The sequence below is a fragment of the Oncorhynchus kisutch genome, linkage group LG27 (assembly GCF_002021735.2).
Source record: "Oncorhynchus kisutch isolate 150728-3 linkage group LG27, Okis_V2, whole genome shotgun sequence".
In the NCBI taxonomy this organism is placed as follows: domain Eukaryota; kingdom Metazoa; phylum Chordata; class Actinopteri; order Salmoniformes; family Salmonidae; genus Oncorhynchus; species Oncorhynchus kisutch.
The window spans coordinates 20,299,379-20,323,613 of record NC_034200.2 but is presented as its reverse complement, the minus strand read 5'-3'; positions in this window follow the sequence as shown (position 1 = coordinate 20,323,613).

Sequence of the window (24,235 nt, the reverse complement as noted above, 5' to 3'; positions counted from 1 at the left end):
TACAGGCTGGCAGGAGCGCTCAGCATTTCAACAACACTACAACAACAACAGCACTTCAACAACACTACAACAACAACAGCACTTCTACAACAACAACAGCATTTCAACAACACTACAACAACAACAGCATTTCAACAACACTACAACAACAACCGCACTTAAACAACAACAACAGCATTTCAACAACACTACAACAACAACAACATTTCAACAACACTACAACAACAACAGCATTTCAACAACATTACAACAACAACAGCATTTCAACAACATTACAACAACAACAGCATTTCAACAACACTACAACAACAACAGCATTTCAACAACACTACAACAACAACAGCATTTCAACAACACTACAACATCAACAGCACTTCAACAACATGCATATATATACATTTCACATTTAGGCTGTATAAAATGAAATCATTTAAAAAAAGATGACTTAGAATTAAATAAGAATGAAAGGGTAAATGCCTTATTGGGCTCTACAGTCATTCTACAATGCCTTGGAATTCACTTTTAGAAACACAAGTTTGCCCACTATTTGGTTTGAGGATCATGTGGTGACATATGCATGCCTAGTTTGTTTATTTAGCCTAGCAGATGTTTTTATATTCTAATGCCCTAATCACAGTCAACATAAATCTATTTTGTAACAAAAATAACATGGAATAAAATATAATAAACTAGAAAAGGATAATGAAGTGCATTTTGGCCTACCTGATGATATGTGGTTGCTGTGTTATAAACAAATACCTTTTTCTTGAGTTCATTGATGAACAGATACTTCAGTTGTAACTGGTTCTGTTGTGCTAAACCAATACATTAATTGCACTATAACGGTGAAAAATGGTGCCCACAAACGGTTAGGGCCTACATAAAGCTGTCCCAACAGTGGAGCTTTCATTCAGCACCATGGAGTGAATTCTTACCACCACTACAACTGTCTATCAGCGGAGCCTCATCTGGCAGTGAAATATTTACTGAAAACCATAGCGGATATGGCTGACTTGCTTAAACAAATGTGGTTTCTACTGACTCCTTGTGGATTTGTGTAAGTCGATAAGAACCTCATTGTCCTTCAATAATAACAAAAGCCAACATGAGTTTTGACTTTTGAACCATACCCAAACATTATTACATTTATGTTCAGTAAATTCATAATGTTTGTCCTTATATAATTAACACATAGCTCTAAGTATAAGTAAGTGCAAGGAAACGAGCTGTGATGAGGTAGGCCTATTCGTTCAGCACTTTCAAAATGGACAACAACAGACATTCAGACTCCGATCGAGAGAGACATGGTTAGCCTACCATTAAAAGTATTTTTTAGTCCAATATGGTCTAAAAAGGAAGGAAAATACAATTTTATAGACAATATACCTACGCACAGACAGCGCATGCACAAACAAAACAACCCTCGCAATATCACCTGGAATTACATGGGTCTATTACTGAACTTTTTGTTAAAAACAAATATTTTAATGGGAAGAGACTGCCACTAGCAAACATGGTTACCGAGCTAATTACATGAGCTAATTTATACAGCAGCATACAATACATTTTTGGACTCACCATTGTTATGCTGTGCTCACTTGAACAGGAAGGTGGCTTTCAAGGCAACTGGGAACTCTGTGGGGAAAAAAGCAGGTTGAATCATGACGTCAGCGATCTTCGGGCAGAGCTCTAGAAAGAGGCCTGAGTTCCCGGCTTGGAATTCCGAGTTAGATGACCGTTCAAAATGTATTTTACCTGTCGGAGCTTATTGTTTTCAGAGTTCCCAGTTGAGATTTCCCAGTGCCGAGTTTCCAGTTGTTTTGAACTCGGCAGAAGTTATTCTGGATTGATAGCATGGCCAATGTACTCATTGAGCACTGATACCTTTTATCGTGACTTTACTTTCATTAATTTTATGATTGTTATTTATCGAATCAACTAACTATGTTTAATTGTTACCCGATTTAAATGAATCATGTAATAATGAACTCATTAGGAATTTGGGGCACCACGAGAGCGGTTGTTTGAAGAGTTACCATCTCCTGAATTAAACTCTAAAGGTCTTTACTTATCACATCCATAAAACAGTCAACGTATTAAATCATAATCCTCATCATATCATCATTCTGAATAGTTGTAACCTCATGTATCTGCAAAAACCCCAGCCTCACTTATGATTCAGTACTACACAAATTGGTTTAATTATTTCTTTACTAGTGTCGTGTCTTTGGCTATGCCGGATTAAGTGATATGACATGCTATTCTATAAAATCCTTTCTCCGTAATTAATATTACCTGATTGAGCTAATCATGTAAATGTAATTAACTAGAGAGTCGAGGCACCACGAGAGAATATTTATACAGCTGTTATCTTCCGAATAAACTCTTAAAGACCTAGTAATATTTTATATCAATAGCAGTCAATATTAATCGTCACCTTAATTCAGTCTCATCTGAAAGTTGTAAATTCTTGGTTATCTTCACGAACCCTGGCTAACAAGTTGAATCAGCAATGCAAAATTGGGTTTAATTATTTATTTACTAAATACCTAATTAATCACACAGAATTACATATACAAAGAATGAATCATACCTTGATTACAAATTACGTCGTAAAGGAAAACGTCCCTAGCGGAGTGAACTGATATGACAGCTGGTTACACAAAAGAAAAGGGGCTGGGTTTGAATGAAAGAGCGGGAAGTCTGTGGGAAAAAGGGAGAAGCTGTGCTATCGTAAATACAGTATCGTATGCATTCTGAATTACCGCCAATTTGGAAAAGGAAAATGCAATAAATATTTACTCTGAGCTGAGCTTCGGTAGGTTGGTGGTAGATGGAAGTCCGTGTTGCCAAACCGAGTCCTTTGTCCTTTGAAGAATGTCTCTGGTGGTCAATTGGTACGTTGTAGTAACATCGTTGAGTGGTAGACGGGATACTCTGTCTGTTCTTTCCTAGCCCGCGTTTGCAGCTGCTGTTGCTAACTCAACGGCTAGGAGGTATCACTTCTGTAGTGAATAAGAGTTCAACGTTCATACCATTCGCAACCAAAGTTCATGCTGAGGTTGGCTTAGTTCTGTAGGCTGCAGACCTCACGTACTTGGAACCGGAGGTTATATTGTCGTCAAGGCTTTATATAGGAAAGGAGAGGAGGGCGTGTTTCAAAAGTTGTATTACCCATGTCCCTTCACAGGGGCGGGCCACTGATTGAGCAGTCCTAATCTTATGAAAACCCAAATCTCTCTTTTGGAAGCTAAAATTACATTTAATCTCTTCACCAATAATTTTATATTCAAACATTTAAATTGAACAATAATTCCATGTGAATCCGATAACTACAATGTGCAGACCTTCCACTGTAGAGTTTATGTCATCTTATCATTGATGAGAATGTCTCAGATGACAATCGAACTGATATCATATTCATTAAGTACCACCGCATATGTTCAGTTGGTCGGATTACCAGAATATAGTTAATTTCCCCCCACCTTCTGATGTTCCCAGAATCTCTATGTTAACCAAGGGGTTTTCAAATGTCACATCAGTAGGGTAGAGAGAGGAAACAGGGGGGAAGCGTTATTTATGACGGTCGTAAACCTACCCCTCAGGCCAACGTCATGACACTAGTTTACAAAATAATAAAACAGCATAGAACAAGACAACTTTTCGATCCAAAACGGATTTTCGCCAGGTCAAAACAGGATAACATACACACTTAATACATGAGAAAAATGTCTCAAACGGACTGACGACATATGGCGGCTTGTTACACAGAAAATTAAGATGGGTGGGGTAGAGAGAGAGATACATTGTTGATACATCTTTAGAACTATTCTCACAGTAATCATATACTTTGCACACAAACAGCCGCCCGTTTGAAGTAAGAAATCATGAATGTATATATGTTTGAGTGCCGTTCCCCGTTTATCTCTGTCGGAACAAGCCTTCTTTAGGAAGAGAGTTGGGTTGGCCTTTCAGCAGCAGGCTTGTAAGGCTCTGATTGTCCAAAAGGTGTCCCCCCTTTCCCATCTTCTTACTGTTGTTCACTCTGGAAGATGCTCCTTGGAAGTGGTTAGCCAGCCATGTTGACGGTTCCCATTGGTGATGAGAGTAGGAAAATATGGTGATTTGAGAATAGTAGTAGGATGGGATGGTTTGAAGAGTAGTAGGATGGTCCCACTTAAATGCACTTTTCTCAATATTTTACTTAGGACAGCTAATCAACCGTACCAGTGATTGTCTGGGAGATCAAATCAAATCCAAATCAAATCAAATTTATTTGTCACATACACATGGTTAGCAGATGTTAATGCGAGTGTAGCGAAATGCTTGTGCTTCTAGTTCCGACAATGCAGTAATAACCAACGAGTAATCTAACTAACAATTCCAAAACTACTACCTTATACACACAAGTGTAAAGGGATAAAGAATATGTACATAAAGATATATGAATGAGTGATGGTACAGAGCGGCATAGGCAAGATGCAGTAGATGGTATCGAGTACAGTATATACATATGAGATGAGTATGTAAACAAAGTGGCATAGTTTAAAGTGGCTAGTGATACATGTATTACATAAAGATGCAGTAGATGATAGAGTACAGTATATACGTATACATATGAGATGAATAATGTAGGGTATGTAAACATTATATTAAGTAGCATTGTTTAAAGTGGCTAGTGATATATTTTACATCAATTCCCATCAATTCCCATTATTAAAGTGGCTGGAGTTGAGTCAGTGTGTTGGCAGCAGCCATTCAATGTTAGTGGTGGCTGTTTAACAGTCTGATGGCCTTGAGATAGAAGCTGTTTTTCAGTCTCTCGGCCCCAGCTTTGATGCACCTGTACTGACCTCGCCTTCTGGATGATAGCGGGGTGAACAGGCAGTGGCTCGGGTGGTTGTTGTCCTTGATGATCTTTATGGCCTTCCTGTGACATCGGGTGGTGTAGATGTCCTGGAGGGCAGGTAGTTCGTCCCCGGTGATGCGTTGTGCAGACCTCACTACCCTCTGGAGAGCCTTATGGTTGTGGGTGGAGCAGTTGCCGTACCAGGCGGTGATACAGCCCGACAGGATGCTCTCGATTGTGCATCTGTAGAAGTTTGTGAGTGCTTTTGGTGACAAGCCGAATTTCTTCAGCCTCCTGAGGTTGAAGAGGCGCTGCTGCGCATTCTTCACGATGCTGTCTGTGTGGGTGGACCAATTCAGTTTGTCTGTGATGTGTACGCCGAGGAACTTAAAACTTACTACCCTCTCCACTACTGTCCCATCGATGTGGATAGGGGGGTGTTCCCTCTGCTGTTTCCTGAAGTCCACAATCATCTCCTTAGTTTTGTTGACGCTGAGTGTGAGGTTATTTTCCTGACACCACACTCCGAGGGCCCTCACCTCCTCCCTGTAGACCGTCTCATCGTTGATGAGCAAAAACGGGGGTAAAACAAAATCAACCTGCTTTTCTGTTTAAAAAAATGTTGAAAGGTTCTGTGAGGGCAAAACATTTCCTAGCGACAACAGTCCTTGCAGTGCTTCTGCCGTGAATTATTGGAGGCCCAAAAACTTATCGGCTGCAGATATAATGATGTCCAGCTTCTTGGGCTTCTTAGACCCTTGTGCTGTACAATAAATCACTGTGGCTATAAATGCCCCAAAATCCACTTTCTTCAGATTGAGTGTATCCAGATCACTCGATTGACTTAAAACAGTAGTAACTGGTTACAATGCATCCACCGCCATATCCTCAACACTGTTGCCTCTTCGACATAGGAGATCTGCTGCACAGCCCTGATCCTTGACACCTTGACCTTCACCCTAACTGGGCACTCAAGGAAGTCCGTAGTATGATCCCCACCACAGTTGCAACAATTTCAATTGACAGATTCTTCAATACTATACTTCTCCCTTCTGCAAACATTTGACACGTGACCATATCCTTCACAATTCCAACACTGTAATGGTTTGGACACAGATGTTCTCACGGCATACCTCACATATCCAAACTTCACGTATTCAGGTAGTCTCCTCAAACAACAATAATATTGATAGGCTTTTCTCCTTCCTTCCGTTTACCATACGGGTCAGGCGACGTGCACTGACCAGTCTTGGGATTTTCTGAGTACAGTACCAGTCAAAAGTTTGGACACACCTACTCATTCAAGGGTTTTTCTTTATTTTTCCTATTTTCTACATTGTAGAATAATAGTAAAGACATCAACACTATGAAATAACACATATTGTAACCAGAAAAGTGTTAAACAAATCTAAATATATTTGATATGTGAGATTCTTCAAAGTAGCCACCCTTTGCCTTGATGACAGTTGTCATAATAGAGGTATGAGAAACTTTCTTTGACAGTTTTTGATTATTGTTGCTTGGTTTTATAGGTAGGTAACTCCAGTGAATTTGAGCAGGAAGCTAATGTATTATAAAATGATAATCTGTTTCCATTACGTGGAGTAGTGTCCGGTAATACAAGCAGAATGAAATAAGTATTGACTGCCAAGCTGATAAGACAGCACCAACTTTTTGAAGGTTCTACATTTGTTAAACAGTTTTGTATTTTACTAAACTAAATGTAACAGGTTAAACTGATAGGATTACTGGAAAAGGGGCTCTGGGATTGTTTATTTTAAAATGGGGTAAATTCCACTTAATGAAACACTCTATTCTCTGATGGGTCTTGAATAGAATTCTTGCTTCCAGGAAAAATGGAAGTCCAATACAGTGTGTATGTTAATTAAGGGAGACATAGGTGACCATGTCTAAAACAACTTTTTATTTGATGCCTAGAATGAAATATCACTGATTTCTTCAGCTGAGAAATTGACTACATTTGCAACAGGAAAAATATTACATTAAGAATGGTTAACAGGAACAATCTAAGCTGAAACAGATATTAAATGTGTTGATTGGAAATTGGTCTATTCACACACACCAGCACGCACACACCATTTACTGGTTATGAATATGGGTGAGTGGTGTTGATACTGTGGGATTTATTTTGGATGAGGTCTTTTCAAATTGGGTCTGCAGAAGGATGGAACTTTTGAAAGGTATTTAAATGGTTTCGGAAGGTCAGGGAAAGAAGAGGGAGAGGAAATATTTTAATGGTGTCGATTACTTTCCTATGAGACCTGATCAATCTCATTAGAGATTATCGAAACAGTTGGGATTAAATTATAAAATGAATGAAAAACACCAGTCTCTATTCAAAACGTACCATTACTTTGAAATTCTATTATTTCTTAGGAAATATAAAGAGTTGTAATCTAAGCTGACTAGTTATGCTACGGTTTTCTTCCGTCGAAAGAGAGTCGGACCAAAATGCAGCGTGGTTAATTCGATACATCTTTAATGATGAAGAAACACGATAAATACAAAAACGGACCGTGAAAACCTATACAGCCTATCTGGTGACAATAAACACAGAGACAGGAACAATCACCCACGAAACACTCCAAGAATATGGCTGCCTAAATATGGTTCCCAATCAGAGACAACGAGAATCACCTGCCTCTGATTGAGAACCGCCTCAGGCAACCATAGACTTTGCTAGAACACCCCACTAAGCCACAATCCCAAAACCTACGAAAAACCCTAAATACACAAACACACTACAAAATAAACCCATGTCACACCCTGGCCTGACCAAATAAATAAATAAAACACAAAATACTAAGACCAGGGCGTGACAGAATCCCCCCCCCCCCCCCCCCCCCAAGGTGCGGACTCCCGGCCGCACACTTAAACCCATAGGGGAGGGTCCGGGTGGGCGTCTGTCCACGGTGGCGGCTCCGGCTCGGGACGTGGACCCCACTCCAACCAAGTCTTAGTCCCCCTGTAACGCGTCCTTTGATTGGCGACCCTTGCCGCCGACCTTGGCCTAATAACCCTCACCAAGGACCCCACTGGACTGAGGGGCAGCTCGGGACTGAGGTAGAAGCTCGGGACTGAGGGGAAGCTCGGGACTGAGGGGAAGCTCGGGACTGAGGGGAAGCTCGGGACTGAGGGGAAGCTCGGGACTGAGGGGTAGCTCGGGACTGAGGGGTAGCTCGGGACTGAGGGGAAGCCCAGCACTGAGGGGAAGCCCAGCACTGAGGGGAAGCTCAGTACTGAGAGGAAGCTCAGGCAGGTAGTTGGCTCTGGCAGATCCTGGCTAGCTGGTGGTTCTGGCAGATCCTGGCTGACTGGCGGTTCCGGCAGATCCTGGCTGACTGGCGGATCCTGGCTGAATGGCGGATCCTGGCTGAATGGCGGATCTGGAAGATCCTGGCTGACTGGCGGATCTGGAAGATCCTGGCTGACTGGCGGCTCTAGCTGCTCCATGCAGACAGGCAGCTCTGGCTGCTCCATGCAGACTGGCAGCTCTGGCTGCTCCATGCAGACTGGCAGCTCTGGCTGCTCCATGCAGACTGGCAGCTCTGGCTGCTCCATGCAGACTGGCAGCTCTGGCTGCTCCATGCAGACTGGCAGCTCTGGCTGATCCATGCAGACTGGCAGCTCTGGCTGATCCATGCAGACTGGCAGCTCTGGCTGATCCATGCAGACTGGCAGCTCTGGCTGCGCTGAACAGGCAGGAGACTCCGGCAGCGCTGGAGAGGAGGAAGGCTCTGGTTAGCGCTAAACAGGCGGGAGACTCCGGCAGCGCTGGAGAGGAGGAAGACTCTGATAGTGCTAGACAGGCGGGAGACTCCGACAGCGCTAAACAGGCGGGAGACTCCGACAGCACTGGAGAGGAGAAAGGCTCTGGCAGCGCTGAACAAGCGAGGCGCACTGAAGGCCTGGTGCGTGGTGCTGGCACTGGTGGTACTGGGCCGAGGACACGCACAGGAAGCCTGGTGCGGGGAGCTGCCACCGGAGGACTGGTGTGTGAAGGTGGCACAGGATGGACCGGACCGTGAAGGCGTACTGGAGAGCCTGAGAGCAGGACTGGCACAGGACGTGCAAGGCTAGGGAGGTGCACAGGAGGCCTGGTGCGTGAGGCTGGCACAATCTTCACCTCCCGACTAACACGCACCTCAGGACGAGTATGGAGCGCTGACCCGGGTGCCATCAAATCCCCGACACGCTCCGTCGGGCGAATATCTTGCATACTACGCCAAATCAACTGCTCTCTCTCTTCACTCTCCTCCAATTCTATTAACACCTCCTCGAGTGTCTCCTCATCTCCCATCCGTGCACTCACCTCCATTCTGTCCAATAATTCCTCGACCCTCTCAGACTCAGCCCTCAGCTTCGCCGATAGCTCCGATAACATCCATGGCTCCTTATGGTAAACAGGGGGAGTTGGCTCAGGTCTGAACCCTGACTGCCACACTTTCTCTGAGCCCCCCCAAGACATTTTTGGGCCTGACTCTCGGGCTTCCTTCTGTGCCGCCGTGCTTCTCTCTTCAACTCCATTCTCCTATAGCCCTCCTCGCACTGCTCCAGTGAATCCCAGGCGGGCTCCGGCACTCTCTCTGGATCGACCGCCCACCTGTCTGTCTATCTCCTCCCAAGTAGTATAGTCCATACTCTTGCTGTCCATAACGTCCTCCCATGTCCATTCCTCTTTTCGCTGCTGTTGCTGCCTGTCACCACGCCGCTTGGTCCTCTTGTGGTGGGTGATTCTGTTACGGTTTTCTTCCGTCGAAATAGAGTCGGACCAAAATGCATTCGATACATCTTTAATGATGAAGAAACACGATAAATACAAAAACAAGAAACGGACCGTGAAAACCTATACAGCCTATCTTGTGACAATAAACACAGAGACAGGAACAATCACCCACGATACACTCAAAGAATATGGCTGCCTAAATATGGTTCCCAATCAGAGACAACGAGAATCACCTGCCTCTGATTGAGAACCGCCTCAGGCAACTATAGACTTTGCTAGAACACCCCACTAAGCCACAATCCCAAAACCTACGAAAAACCCTAAATACACAAACACACCACAAAATAAACCCATGTCACACCCTGGCCTGACCAAATAAATAAATAAAACACAAAATACTAAGACCAGGGCGTGACAAGTTAGAATATGTTTATTTTTTATTTAACATGTTATTTTTGAATCACGTGTTCAAAGGGGAAATTACCAGTTCGCTGGGGTCATGGTCTTTGGGTCAATTTACAAATGTACTATGTTTAGTCTGCATATAGAAGGGAAAATATATGTTAACAGTGGATGACAGTTACTCCAAATGGATTGTGATATATGTATTGATGATTTCATTTTTTGTTTTTGTTCAATACAAATTTCACCAGATTGGGATTTATGGAGTGTGGGATTCCAGGAGGGGTTAGGTCAATAACTTCATGATCTGGTAACTCTTCTGAGAGGTCGCCAGTAGAATAAAGGAGTTAGCATGGAAGGTGAAGTCAGATTGAGTCTTAATGCATGGTAGGAATAATTTGACCACAAACAGTGTGTGTGAACCTCAAAGCCCTCCTTAACCAGCTGGAGAAAGGAACACAAGGGCGTTTGTTAGAACTTACTGGATGAAAGCATAAAGCATAAAGGTTTTGTTTATTTTTATTTATTATGTCATTAGAATTTTAATGTTAAATTGTATTGATAAATAGAGATAGCTGGATGATATGATATAATGAATTGCATATAAAGTTTATAGTCTGTGTTTTGTAATAACACCCAATGATGGAGATGAAGGAGACGGCATGAAGACCAGCATAATATGGGCATAGAACGTAACGGATGGATGTTTTTCCCCCAGTTTTTGTTGCATTAAGAGTAGTGGGAAGTTATTAAACACATTTTTATGTGTATTTTTCTCTTTTCTTGTTTAAGTCAATGTGTTTTAAGGTTTTGTGGAACATGAGAGTGATCATTGTTCCAGAGGAGGGATTGATGTATATTGACTTAATGATTTGAGAAAGTATTAGTATGTTTTAACTGTAGAAGTGCATATAGGAGTAGTGACTACTGTGTTATGGGTTAGATGGAATGATATGTAGGTTGAATATTCTTCCAACTCATTAATGTCTTTCCCAATTTCTAACAGCCGGCGAACACTTGATAGATTACATGCAGTAGTTATTCTCACGGCAGTTGCCGAAGGGATCGCAATTGAAGGAGATTATAGGCATGGGCCATGTTAGTAGTAGCAGGGGTCACTTTAGTAGCATTGTTGGGATATCAGTTTATGAAGACTCATGACACATGGATTGGTAACTGGTAACTGGGAGACTGATAGGAGTACAGGGGATGCGGTTATTCAAATGTCACAAATGATGTTGCCAGGAAATTGGTCGATTAACAATACCAGAATATTTGTACATGATTATGACAGTGAGAGACCAATCATATAATAGCATATGGGTGTGTATTTTGACTAAGGGTAGTGCATGCTGAATAAAGCACGGGAAGGCCTGGCCATTTCTGTTTCTTTTTGACATATGGTTTAACACACACATACACCAGCACTCACACACCATTTACTGGTTATGAATATGGGTTAGTGGTGTAACAGTTGTAACAGTTGTTGTTACATCCGGCGCCGACAGAGATGGCCGCCCCACTTCGCGTTCTCAGGAAACTATGCAGTATTTAGTTTTTTTAATGTATTATTTATTACATTGTTTCCCCAGGTAATCTTAGGTTTTATTACATACAGCTGGGAGGAACTATTGGATATAAGAGCAACGTCAACTTACCAACATTACGACCAGGAATACGACTTTCCCGAAGCGGATCCTCTGCTTGGTCCACCACCCAGGACAATGGATCGGATCCCAGCCGGCGACCCAAAACAACGGTGCCGCAGGAGGAACAGAAGAAGCGGTCTTCTGGTCAGGCTCCGTAGAGGGTACTCGCCAAAGTCAACAAGGTAGACGAAATCCAAGCAAGGGTTGCCTTCCAGAGAGACATCAGAGATTGTAACGTTCTTTGTTTCACGGAAACGTGGCTCACTGGAGACACGCTATCGGAGTCGGTACAGCCACCTGGTTTCTTCACGCATCCCGCAGACAGAAACAAATATCTCTCTGGTAAGAAGAAGGGCAGGGGGGTATGCCTTATGATTAACGAGATGTGGTGTGATCATAACAACATACAGGAACTCAAGTCCTTTTGCTCACCTGACCTAGAATTCCTTACAATCAAATGTTGACCGCATTATCTACCAAGAGAATTATCTTAGATTTTAATCACAGCCATATATATCCCCCCCAAGCATGGCCCTAAATTAACTACATTGGACTCTATGTAAACTAGAAACCACATATCCCGAGGCTGCATTCATTGTAGCTGGGGATTTTAACTAGGCTAATCTGAAAACAAGACACCCTAAATTTTATCAGCATATTGAATGCGCTACCCGGGAGGAAAAAATCCTGGACCATTGTTACTCTAACTTCCGCAACGCATACAAAGCGCTCCACCGCCCTCCTTTCGGAAAATCTGACCACGACTCCATTTTGTTGCTCCCAGCCTATAGACAGAAACTCAAACAGGAAACACCCGTGCTCAGGTCTGTTCAAAGCTGGTCCGACCAATCTGATTCCACGCTTCAAGATTACTTCAATCACATGGACTAGGATATGTTCCGCATAGCGTCGGACAATAACATTGATGAATACGCTGATTCGGTGAGCGAGTTTATTAGCAAGTACATCGGTGATGTTGTACCCACAGCAACTATTAAAACCTTCCCCAACCAGAAACCGTGGATTGATGGCAGCATTTGTGCAAAATTTAAAGCGCGAACCACTGCTTTTAATCAGGGCAAGGCGACCGGAAACATGACCGAATACAAACAGTGTAGCTATTCCCTCCGCTAGGCAATCAAACAAGCTAAGCGTCAGTATAGAGACATAGTAGAGTCACAATTCAACGGCTCAGACACGAGAGGTATGTGGCAGGGTCTACAGTCAATCACGGACTACAAAAAGAAAACCAGCCCAGTCGCGGACCACGATGTCCTGCTCCCAGACAAACTAAACAACTTCTTTGCTCGCTTTGAGGACAATACAGTGCCAAAGACACAGCCTGCTACCAAAACCTGCGGTCTCTCCTTCACCGCAGCCAACGTGAGTAAAGCATTTAAATGTGTTAACCCTCGCAAGGCTGCCGGCCCTGACGGCATCCCTAGCCGCATCCTCATTGCATGCGCAGACCAGATCCCAGTCTACTGTTCCCATATGCTTCAAGAGGGCCACCATTGTTCCAGTTCCCAAGAAAGCTAAGGTAAATGACTATCGCCCGCTAGCACCTCCGTCATCATGAAGTACTTTGAGAGACTAGTCAAGGACCATATCACCTCCACTCTGCCTGACACCCTAGACCGACTCCAATTTGCTTACCACCCCAATAGGTCCACAGATGACGCAATCGCAATCACTCTGCCCTAACCCACCTGGACAAGAGGGATACCTATGTAAGAATGCTGTTCATCAACCACAGCTCAGCATTTAACACCATAGTACCCTCCAAACTCGCCATTAAGCTCGAGACCCTGGGTCTCGATCCCGCCCTGTGCAGCTGGGTCCTGGACTTCCTGACGGGCCGCCCCCACTTGTGTGTTTAAGGTAGTTGTTGTAAAATTGTTAGATTACTTGTTAAATATTACTGCATGGTCGAAACTAGAAGCACAAGAATTTCGCTACACTCGCATTAACGTCTGCTAACCATGTGTATGTGACAAATAACATTTGATTTGATTTGAATTATTAATTATTTTAGACCTTCTGAATATCTTTTCACCTAGACATGTATGTGACATAGGATTTGTCCTCAATCTTCTAACAGGTTTTTCACTTATGTCAAAAATAGTTAGAGAGGTGTCTGTGAGGAAGGGCAATATGTTTAGGTATCATATTGATAATGACATTATAAGGGTTTAGGATGTTTAGTTTATTGATGTTATTGTTTACTATAACATCTATAATATTTCTTGTATTCAACTGAGATAACCTCAGGTAAGGCTAAGAAATTCACATGCTTTAACCTCTTTGGGGCAGGTGGGATGCTAGCGTTCCATCTGGCCAACATCCGGTGAAATTGAAGAGTGCGAAATTCAAAATACAAAAATGGTAATATTAAACATTCATGAAAATACAAATGTCATTCATCAGTTAAAAGCCTAACTTTTGTTAATCCAGCTGCTTTGTCAGATTTCAAAAAGGCTTTACGGCGAAAGTATACCATGTGATTAACTGAGGACAGCGCCCAGCACACAAAAGCATTAAAAACATTTTCCAACCAGGCAGAGGTGTCACAAAAGTCAGAAACAGCAATAAAATAAATAACTTACCTTTGAAGATCTTCCTCTGTTAGCAAATCAAAGGGTCCCAGCTACATCACAAATTGTTGTTTTGTTCGATAAAGTCCTTCTTTATATCCCAAAAAAGTCAGTTTAGTTGGCGTGCTTCATTCGGTAATCCACCGGTTTAGTAATCCAATACAATTTAAGACAGAGAAATAATATGTTCATTACCGGAGATAAATAACGAAGTGCACTCCCTCAACGGAACGCGCTACAAACACTACAGGCAAACTTGGAGCCACTTAGAAAAACTACAAATTCGAGCTCATTTTTCAAAAAACAAGCCTGAAACTCTTTCTAAAGACTGTTGGCATGTAGTGGAAGCCCTAGGAACTGCAATCTGTGAGGTATTCCTTTTATATTCCCATTGACAGCCATTGTAATCAGTGGTGAGCAACAAAAAAAAGAAGGAATTCTGGATGGATTGTCCTCAGGTTCTCACCTGCCATATCAGTTCTGTTATACTCACAGACATTATGTTAACAGTTTTGGAAACTTTATCCAATACTACCAATTATATGCATATCCTAGCTTCTGGGCCTGAGTAACAGGCAGTTTACTTTGGGCCCCTCATTCATCCAAAATTCCAAATACTGCCCCCAGACCCGAAGAAGTAAACACTATATGTACAAGGAGATGTTTGGTCCTGACTCACCAGTGTGAATGAGAAACTGGAGTCAAGGCTGTTGAAATGAATGAGAGGTAGATTGCATCAATAGCATTACAGAAGGTGCTCCCCTTCCTGGACATTTATGTTGTGTGGAACTGTGACAGTTCCATAGTGGGGATTATGTGGGAGAATTTTCCAGTCATCTGGTGATTTTCAGTAAAGGAAAGAATGAATGGGGCCATGTATCGTGAGATTTTGAGTGAAAACCTCCTTCCATCAGCAAGGGCATTGAAGATGAAATGGGGCTGGGTCTTTCAGCATGACAATGATCCCAAACACACCGCCTGAGCAACGAAGGTGTGGCTTCGTAAGAAGCATTTCAAGGTCCTGGAGTGGCCTAGCCAGTCTCCAGATCTCAACCCCATAGAACATTTTTGGAGGGAGTTGAAAGTCCATGTTGCCCAGCAACAACCCCAAAACATCACTGCTCTAGAGGAGATCTGCATGGAGGAATGGGCCAAAATACCAGCAACAGTGTGTGAAAACCTTGTGAAGACATATAGAAAACGTTTGACCTCTGTCATTGCCAACAAAGGGTATATAACAAAGTATTGAGATAAACTTCTGCAGACAGAGTTCAGTGCGTCAAATCGGAGGGCATGCTGTCTGGTCCTCTGGCAGTCTCTATGGGGGTGCCACAGGGTTCAATTCTCGGGCCGACTCTTTTCTCTGTGTATATCAATGATGTTGCTCTTGCTGCGGGCGATTCCCTGATCCACCTCTACGCAGACGACACCATTCTATATACTTTCGGCCCGTCTTTGGACACTGTGCTATCTAACCTCCAAACAAGCTTCAATGCCATACAACACTCCTTCCGTGGCCTCCAACTGCTCTTAAACGCTAGTAAAACCAAATGCATGCTTTTCAACCGGTCGCTGCCTGCACCCGCATGCCCGACTAGCATCACCACCCTGGATGGTTCCGACCTAGAATATGTGGATGTCTATAAGTACCTAGGTGTCTGGCTAGACTGCAAACTCTCCTTCCAGACTCATATCAAACATCTCCAATCGAAAATCAAATCAAGAGTCGGCTTTCTATTCCGCAACAAAGCCTCCTTCACTCACGCCGCCAAGCTTACCCTAGTAAAACTGACTATCCTACCGATCCTCGACTTCGGCGATGTCATCTACAAAATGGCTTCCAACACTCTACTCAGCAAACTGGATGCAGTTTATCACAGTGCCATCCGTTTTGTCACTAAAGCACCTTATACCACCCACCACTGCGACTTGTATGCTCTAGTCGGCTGGCCCTCGCTACATATTCGTCGCCAGACCCACTGGCTCCAGGTCATCTACAAGTCCATGCTAGGTAAAGCTCCGCCTTATCTCAGCTCACTGGTCACGATGGCAACACCCATCCGTAGCACGCGCTCCAGCAGGTGTATCTCACTGATCATCCCTAAAGCCAACACCTCATTTGGCCGCCTTTCGTTCCAGTACTCTGCTGCCTGTGACTGGAACGAATTGCAAAAATCGCTGAAGTTGGAGACTTTTATCTCCCTCACCAACTTCAAACATCAGCTATCTGAGCAGCTAACCGATCGCTGCAGCTGTACATAGTCTATTGGTAAATAGCCCACCCTTTTTCACCTACCTCATCCCCATACTGTTTTTATTTATTTACTTTTCTGCTCTTTTGCACACCAATATCTCTACCTGTACATGACCATCTGATCATTCATCACTCCAGTGTTAATCTGCAAAATTGTAATTATTTGCCTACCTCCTCATGCCTTCTGCACACATTGTATATAGACTCCCCCTTTGTTTTCTACTGTGTTATTGACTTGTTAATTGTTTACTCCATGTGTAACTCTTTGTTGTCTGCTCACACTGCTATGCTTTATCTTGGCCAGGTCGCAGTTGCAAATGAGAACTTGTTCTCAACTAGCCTACCTGGTTAAATAAAGGTTAAATAAAAAAGAAAAAAGAAAAAAAATAACAAAAAAAATTGACCAAATACTTATTTTCCACCATAATTTGCAAATAAATTCATTACATATCCTACAATGTGATTTTCTGGATTTCTTTTCTCATTTTGTCTGTCATAGATGAAGTGTACCTATGATGAAAATTACAGGCCTCTCTCATCTTTTTAAGTGGGAGAACTTGCACAATTGGTGGCTGACTAAATACTTTTTTGCACCACTGTATACTGTTCTCTTTGAAGTATAAAGAAGAACCGATATAAGTTTAAATATTAGACATGTTTTAACAGAATGAAGGCTGAGCCCATGTGAGTGTACAAAGCTGGATCAACATCGAATTGACCATTGGACATGTAAAAAACAGAACGTAAGCAGAATCTGTGTGGATGAGGCAAGGTAAACCAACAAGACGTGTCTGGTCTGAGCCATATCTTGTGAAGGCTAGTGGACACACACATCGGTTAATCATACATAGACAACATCGGCCTGAATTTATGAAGACCTTCAGACAGGAGCATTTGCTAATCAGTGATATGCACCAGTAGGAGTATGCATGTCACGCCACCAATAGAATCTATGCCCCAATGTCTGAGCCAATAAGAGAATGGAAACTAAGTAAGACAACAAGATTCATAAAGTGGAGTGACAATGTTATGAAGGGTAAGACTGTATAAAAGCCAAGCACAAAGAATTAATAGTTAGTTCTTCCATGGAATTGCTCGGCTTTGTTACTCTCTGTAATAAAGTCTATTTGAAATCACAAGCTCCGGTATGTGAGAAGTATTTGATTCAATATTTTCCACAACACACTCAGAATTAAAAAGGTTTTACCAGGTATTGTTCATCCTGAACAGACAGTTTTTTTTTACATGGACGATACATTTGAGATAATATACAACAACTACCAGAAATAATAGAACAACATGAAACATCTAACAAGCCAGGCCTGGTGTTTATAGCGGATTTTGAAACAGCCTTTGCTAAAGTAAGACGAGATTTTATTTATAAATGCCTGGGTTTTTTCAATTTCGGTGATTCTCTTATAAAATGGTTAAAGGTAATGTATAGCAACCCCAGGTGTAAAATAACAAATATCAGCTACTTCTCAGAGAGTTTTGAATTGACAAGAGGAGTTAAACAAGGGTTTCCGCTGTCACCACATCTATTCGTTATGGCCATCGAAATGCTAGCTATTAAAATCAGATCAAATAACAACATTAGAGGATTATAAATCCTGGGGGAGGATCTAGGAGGGGGTCCCTGTTGGGGGGGGGGGGGGGTTGTCTTAGAGGGCTGGTGGCCTGGTTGCTTCTGTGTGTCGCTCTGGATGGGTGTCTGTTAGATTACTGAATGTGATGCAGCTTCACTGCAAGGAGATTGTGTGTTTTAAATATTCAATGAAAAATATAAATCAAATGTACTCTTCTTTTTTTCTCTTTCCCCTCTTTTCTTCTATTTTAAATCCCACCTCTACCCCCTGTTTTAAGTTAATTTAATGCTGACCTGCAGTTGGCCATGTGGAAACACTGTGGTGTTCTTCTGGCTTTGGATGTTAGGTCTTATGACCGAACAAACATAACATTTTAAGGTTTTACAGTATGGATTTCGTCTGCAGCATGCATGCTTCTTTAGATGGTTTGCCTGCATACATTCGAACAAAGTCATTATATGTAACAACATAGTTAAATAGATGGACATATTCCCATGATCAGTTATAATAATGATTAACGTGTAAATGTAATGAATATTTACGGTTGAACATTTGGAACTGGCTCCAATATACAGTAGGCATTTGAGATTGATGAAGCGCTGATCTTCTACAGAGCTCTATACTGAGAATAAAGATTCTGACAGAGACTGTAGCTTCTGACCTGTAGAGTTTCTGACTGAGGGCCCCTCTTGTTCAACCCCTCAGTGCGGATTATGAAAAGGAGGCTTCCTCCAGTGATGATGATAGGGATAGGAGAGGGCTAAATGATGACCTCCTGGCTAAAGTGGCTAGTTTTCAGAACGGAACATCCTGGTACCTGGCCCTGGTGAGTCACATCATGCACAGCCCACTCTGTGTCTGTCTGTTTCTCTCTCCTGTCTGTATGTCTCTCTCTCTATCTCTCTTTGTCTAGTCTCTCTCTCCTCTCTCTCTGGCTCTCTCTCCGTCTCTCTCACTCTTTGGCCATCTCTCTCTCTGGCTCTCCCTCTCCGACTCTCTCTTTCTGGCTCTCTCTTTCTGGCTCTCTCTCTGTCTCTCTCTTTTTCTGTCTCTCAATTAAATTGAATTCAAGGGCTTTATTGGCATGGGAAACATATGTTAACATTGCAAAAGCAAGTGTTCCCCAAGCATGTCCTCTGTCTCTCTGGCTCTCTCTGTCCCTCTCTCTGGCTCTCTCTATCTCTCCCTCACTCCTGCCTCCCCAAGAGCCAGACGGAATACCCACCAACATCACAACACCTCCACCCGTCCTCAACAAAAGGTCAGTCCAACAGTAAATATACAGTGCCTTGCGAAAGTATTCGGCCCCCTTGAACTTTGCGACCTTTTGCCACATTTCAGGCTTCAAACATAAAGATATAAAACTGTATTTTTTTGTGAAGAATCAACAACAAGTGGGACACAATCATGAAGTGGAACGACATTTATTGGATATTTCAAACTTTTTTAACAAATCAAAAACTGAAAAATTGGGCGTGCAAAATTATTCAGCCCCTTTACTTTCAGTGCAGCAAACTCTCTCCAGAAGTTCAGTGAGGATCTCTGAATGATCCAATGTTGACCTAAATGACTAAGGATGATAAATACAATCCACCTGTGTGTAATCAAGTCTCCGTATAAATGCACCTGCACTGTGATAGTCTCAGAGGTCCGTTAAAAGCGCAGAGAGCATCATGAAGAACAAGGAACACACCAGGCAGGTCCGAGATACTGTTGTGAAGAAGTTTAAAGCCGGATTTGGATACAAAAAGATTTCCCAAGCTTTAAACATCCCAAGGAGCACTGTGCAAGCGATAATATTGAAATGGAAGGAGTATCAGACCACTGCAAATCTACCAAGACCTGGCCGTCCCTCTAAACTTTCAGCTCATACAAGGAGAAGACTGATCAGAGATGCAGCCAAGAGGCCCATGATCACTCTGGATGAACTGCAGAGATCTACAGCTGAGGTGGGAGACTCTGTCCATAGGACAACAATCAGTCGTATATTGCACAAATCTGGCCTTTATGGAAGAGTGGCAAGAAGAAAGCCATTTCTTAAAGATATCCATAAAAAGTGTCGTTTAAAGTTTGCCACAAGCCACCTGGGAGACACACCAAACATGTGGAAGAAGGTGCTCTGGTCAGATGAAACCAAAATTGAACTTTTTGGCAACAATGCAAAACGTTATGTTTGGCGTAAAAGCAACACAGCTCATCACCCTGACCACACCATCCCCACTGTCAAACATGGTGGTGGCACGAGGGCAAGCTGAATAAACTGGGCCAGAGGATCTCAGCTAAAGAGAATTCCCAGCTGCATAATAAGATGATCCTCAATGAGCAGTTCACCAAAGACTACATAAAGGCCTGAAGGATGACCCGGGGAAGCCCCTGCAGGCCAACTTCGTGTCTTGGCCACCCAGCAGTCCAGTCTTTAGTATGTCAGACTACCCCGACAGGTCCTGACCTGCTGAGGCTGATGGTGAGCCAGGAGCAGATGTTGAGGAAGAAGTTGACAGGCCTGGCAACCAGGCCCCTGAGGTGACCAGGCAACCACCTGGTGACCTGAGGCAACCAGGTGGCACAATCAGTTATTGAGTGTAAGGGGGCAAATACTTTTTCACACAGGGGAATAGGGTGTTGCATAACTGTTAATTCAATAAATCAAATAAGCATATATTTTTTTGTAAACTCTGGTTCCCTTTATCTGATATTTAGGTTTGGTGTAAGATCTGATAACATTCAGTATCAAAAATATGCAAAAATACAGAAAATCAGAAATGGGGCAAATACTTTTTCACGGCACTGTATATCTGTGCCTTGACAATTAATTTTATGACATTCTCCACTGGGGCTTTATATTACTATTGAAATAAAACGTACATAAAAAAACATACACGACAAATCATGACTCTTATTTTGAAATTGGAAATGCAGGACTTATTTTGGAACGAAACTTACTGTTATTTTGAAAATAAAAAATTATAGAACTTTTTTTTGATACGATAAATCAAGGTATTATTATTTTGACATTGAAAATGGCATTACTTATGTTAATGACAAAGCAAGGGACTCTTATTTTGAAATTGGAAATTGCAGGACTTATTTTCACATTTCCAATTGAGGGACCCTTATTTTGAAACCTGAAATCGCAGGACTTATTTTCAAATTGGAAATGCAAGACTTTCATTTTTGCTTGACATATTTTAAAATCAGTAATGCTGGCATGACTTTTATTTTGGCATGATAAATTGGGGGACTCTTATTTTGAAGTGCGTTACATCCAGCTCATAGTTACATCCTGCTGGATGTAACGCTGAGCTGGATGTACTGCTCAAGTCGGAAATGTACATACACTTAGGTTGAAGTCATTAAAACAAATTTTTCAACCACTCCACAAATTTCTTGTTAACAAACTATAGTTTGGCAAGTCGGTTAGGACATCTACTTTGTGCATGCCACAAGTAATTTTTCCAACAATTGTTTACAGATAGGTTATTTCACTTATCATTCACTGTATCACAATTCCAGTGGGTCAGAAGTTTACATACACTAAGTTGACTGTGCCTTTAAACAGCTTGGAAAATTCCAGAAAATGAAAGCTTCTGATTGGCTAATTGACATAATTTAAGTCAATTGGAGGTGTACCTGTGGATGTATTTCAAGGCCTACCTTCAAACTCAGTGCCTCTTTGCTTGACATCATGGGAAAATGAAAAGAAATCAGCCAAGACCTCAGAAAAAAATTGTAGACTTCCACATGTCTAGTTCATCCTTGTGAGCAATTTCCAAACACCTGAAAGTACCACATTCATTTGTACAAAGAATAGTACGCAAGTATAAACACCATGGGATCAAGCAGCCGTCATACCATTCAGGAAGGAGATGTGTTCTGTCTCCTAGAGATGAAGGTACTTTGGTGTGAAAAGTGCACATTTATCCCAGAACAACAGCAAAGGACCTTGTGAAGATGCTGGAGGAAACGGGTACAAAAGTATCTATATCCACAGTAAAACGAGTCCTATATGGACATAACCTGAAAGGCTGCTCAGCAAGGAAGAAGCCAAAAACCGCCATAAAAAAAGCCAGACTATGGTTTGCAACTGCACATGGGGACAAAGATCGTACTTTTTTGGAGAAACATCCTCTGGTCTGATGAAACAAAAATAGAACTGTTTGGCCATAATGACCATCGTTATGGTTGGAGGAAAAATGGGAGAGGCTTGCAAGCCGAAGAACACCATCCCAACCGTCAAGCACATGGGTGGCAGCATTATGTTGTGGGGGTGCTTTGCTGCAGGAGGGACTGGTGCACTTCACAAAATCATGAGGAAGGAAAATGATGTGGATATATTGAAGCAACATCTCAAGACATCAGTCAGGAAGTTAAAGCTTGGTCGCAAATGGGTCATCCAAATGGACATTGACACCAAGCATGCTTCTAAAGTTGTGACAAAATGGCTTAAGGACAACAAAGGCAAGGTATTGGAGTGGCCATCACAAAGTCCTGACCTCAATCCTATAGAACATTTGTGGGTAGAACAAAAAAAAAGCGCGTGCAGCAGCTCTTTCAGGAGGAATGGGCCAAAATTCACCCAACTTATTGTGGGAAGCTTGTGGAAGGCTACCCCAAACATTTGACCCAAGTTAAACAATTTAAAAGCAATGCTGCCAAATACTAATTGAGTGTATGTAAACTTCTGACACATTGGGAATGTGATGAAAGAAATTAAAGCTGAAATAAATTATTCTCTCTACGAATATTCTGACATTTCACATTCTTAAAATAAAGTGGTGATCCTAACTGACCTAAGACAGGGAATTCATTTATACTAGGATTAAATGTCAGTAATTGTGAAAAACTGAGTTAAAACATATTTGGCTAAGGTGTATGTAAACTTCCAACTTCAACTGTAACTCTGAGCCGGATGCCGGATGTAACGCTAAACTGGATGCTGGATGTAACTCTGGGCTGAATGTAACTCTGAACCGGATGCTGGATGTAACTCTGAACCGGATGCTGGATGTAACGCTAAACTGGATGCTGGATGTAACTCTGGGCTGAATGTAACTCTGAACCGGATGCTGGTTGTAACTGAGCCGGATGCTGGATGTAACTCTGACCCGGATGCTGGATGTAACTGAGCTGGATGTAATGCTGAGCTGGATGTAACTCTGAGCCGGATGCTGGATGTAACTCTGAACCGGATGCTGGATGTAACTCTGAACCGGATGCTGGATGTAACTCTGAGCCGGATTCTGGATGTAACCTGGAGCTGGATGCTGGATGTAACTCTGAGCTGGATGTAACTCTGAGCTGGATGTAACGCTGAGCTGGATGTAACGCTGAGCTGGATGTAACGCTGAGCTGGATGTAACACTGAGCCGGATGTAACTCTGAACCGGATGTAACTCTGAACCGGATGTAACTCTGAACCGGATGTAACTCTGAACCGGATGCTGGATGTAACTCTGAACTGGATGTAACTCTGAGCCGGATGCTGGATGTAACTCTGAGCTGGATGCTGGATATAACTCTGTGCCGGATGTTGGATGTAAGCATTTCCTGGTAAGGTCTACAACTGTTGTATTCGGGCTCCCGAGTGGCGCAGTCGTCTAAGGCACTGCATCGTAGTGCTAGAGATGTCACTACAGACCCTGGTTTGATCCCGGGCTGTATCATAACTGCCTGTTTTTGGGAGTCCCATAGGGCAGCGCACAATTGGCCCAGCGTTGTCCGGGTTAGGGCAAGGTTTGGCCGGGGTAGGCCGTCAATGTAAATAAGAAATATTTCTAAACTGACTTGCCTAGTTAAATAAAAAATATAATAATAAAAGAATGTGACAAATCAAATTTGATTTGAAGTCTGAGCCGGGTGTAACTGAGCTGGATGCTGAATGTTACTCTGAGCCGGACGTAACTGATCTGGATGCTATGCAGGAAGTTTTAACTCTGAGCTGGATGCTCTACTGGATGTAACATCAAGCATCCAGACCCAGCTCAGTGTTACAGATCCTACTGCCAAAATCCATCTTACTCCATTTTCTCCCACTGCCAGCCTTCCTCTCATAATATTTTTTGGTGAGTGGAAGGGGAACCATCTGGCTGATTGTTATACTTGTACCTGTAGCCTGGTTCATCAAACTATGCCAGAGCCGGACCCATAAAACCAT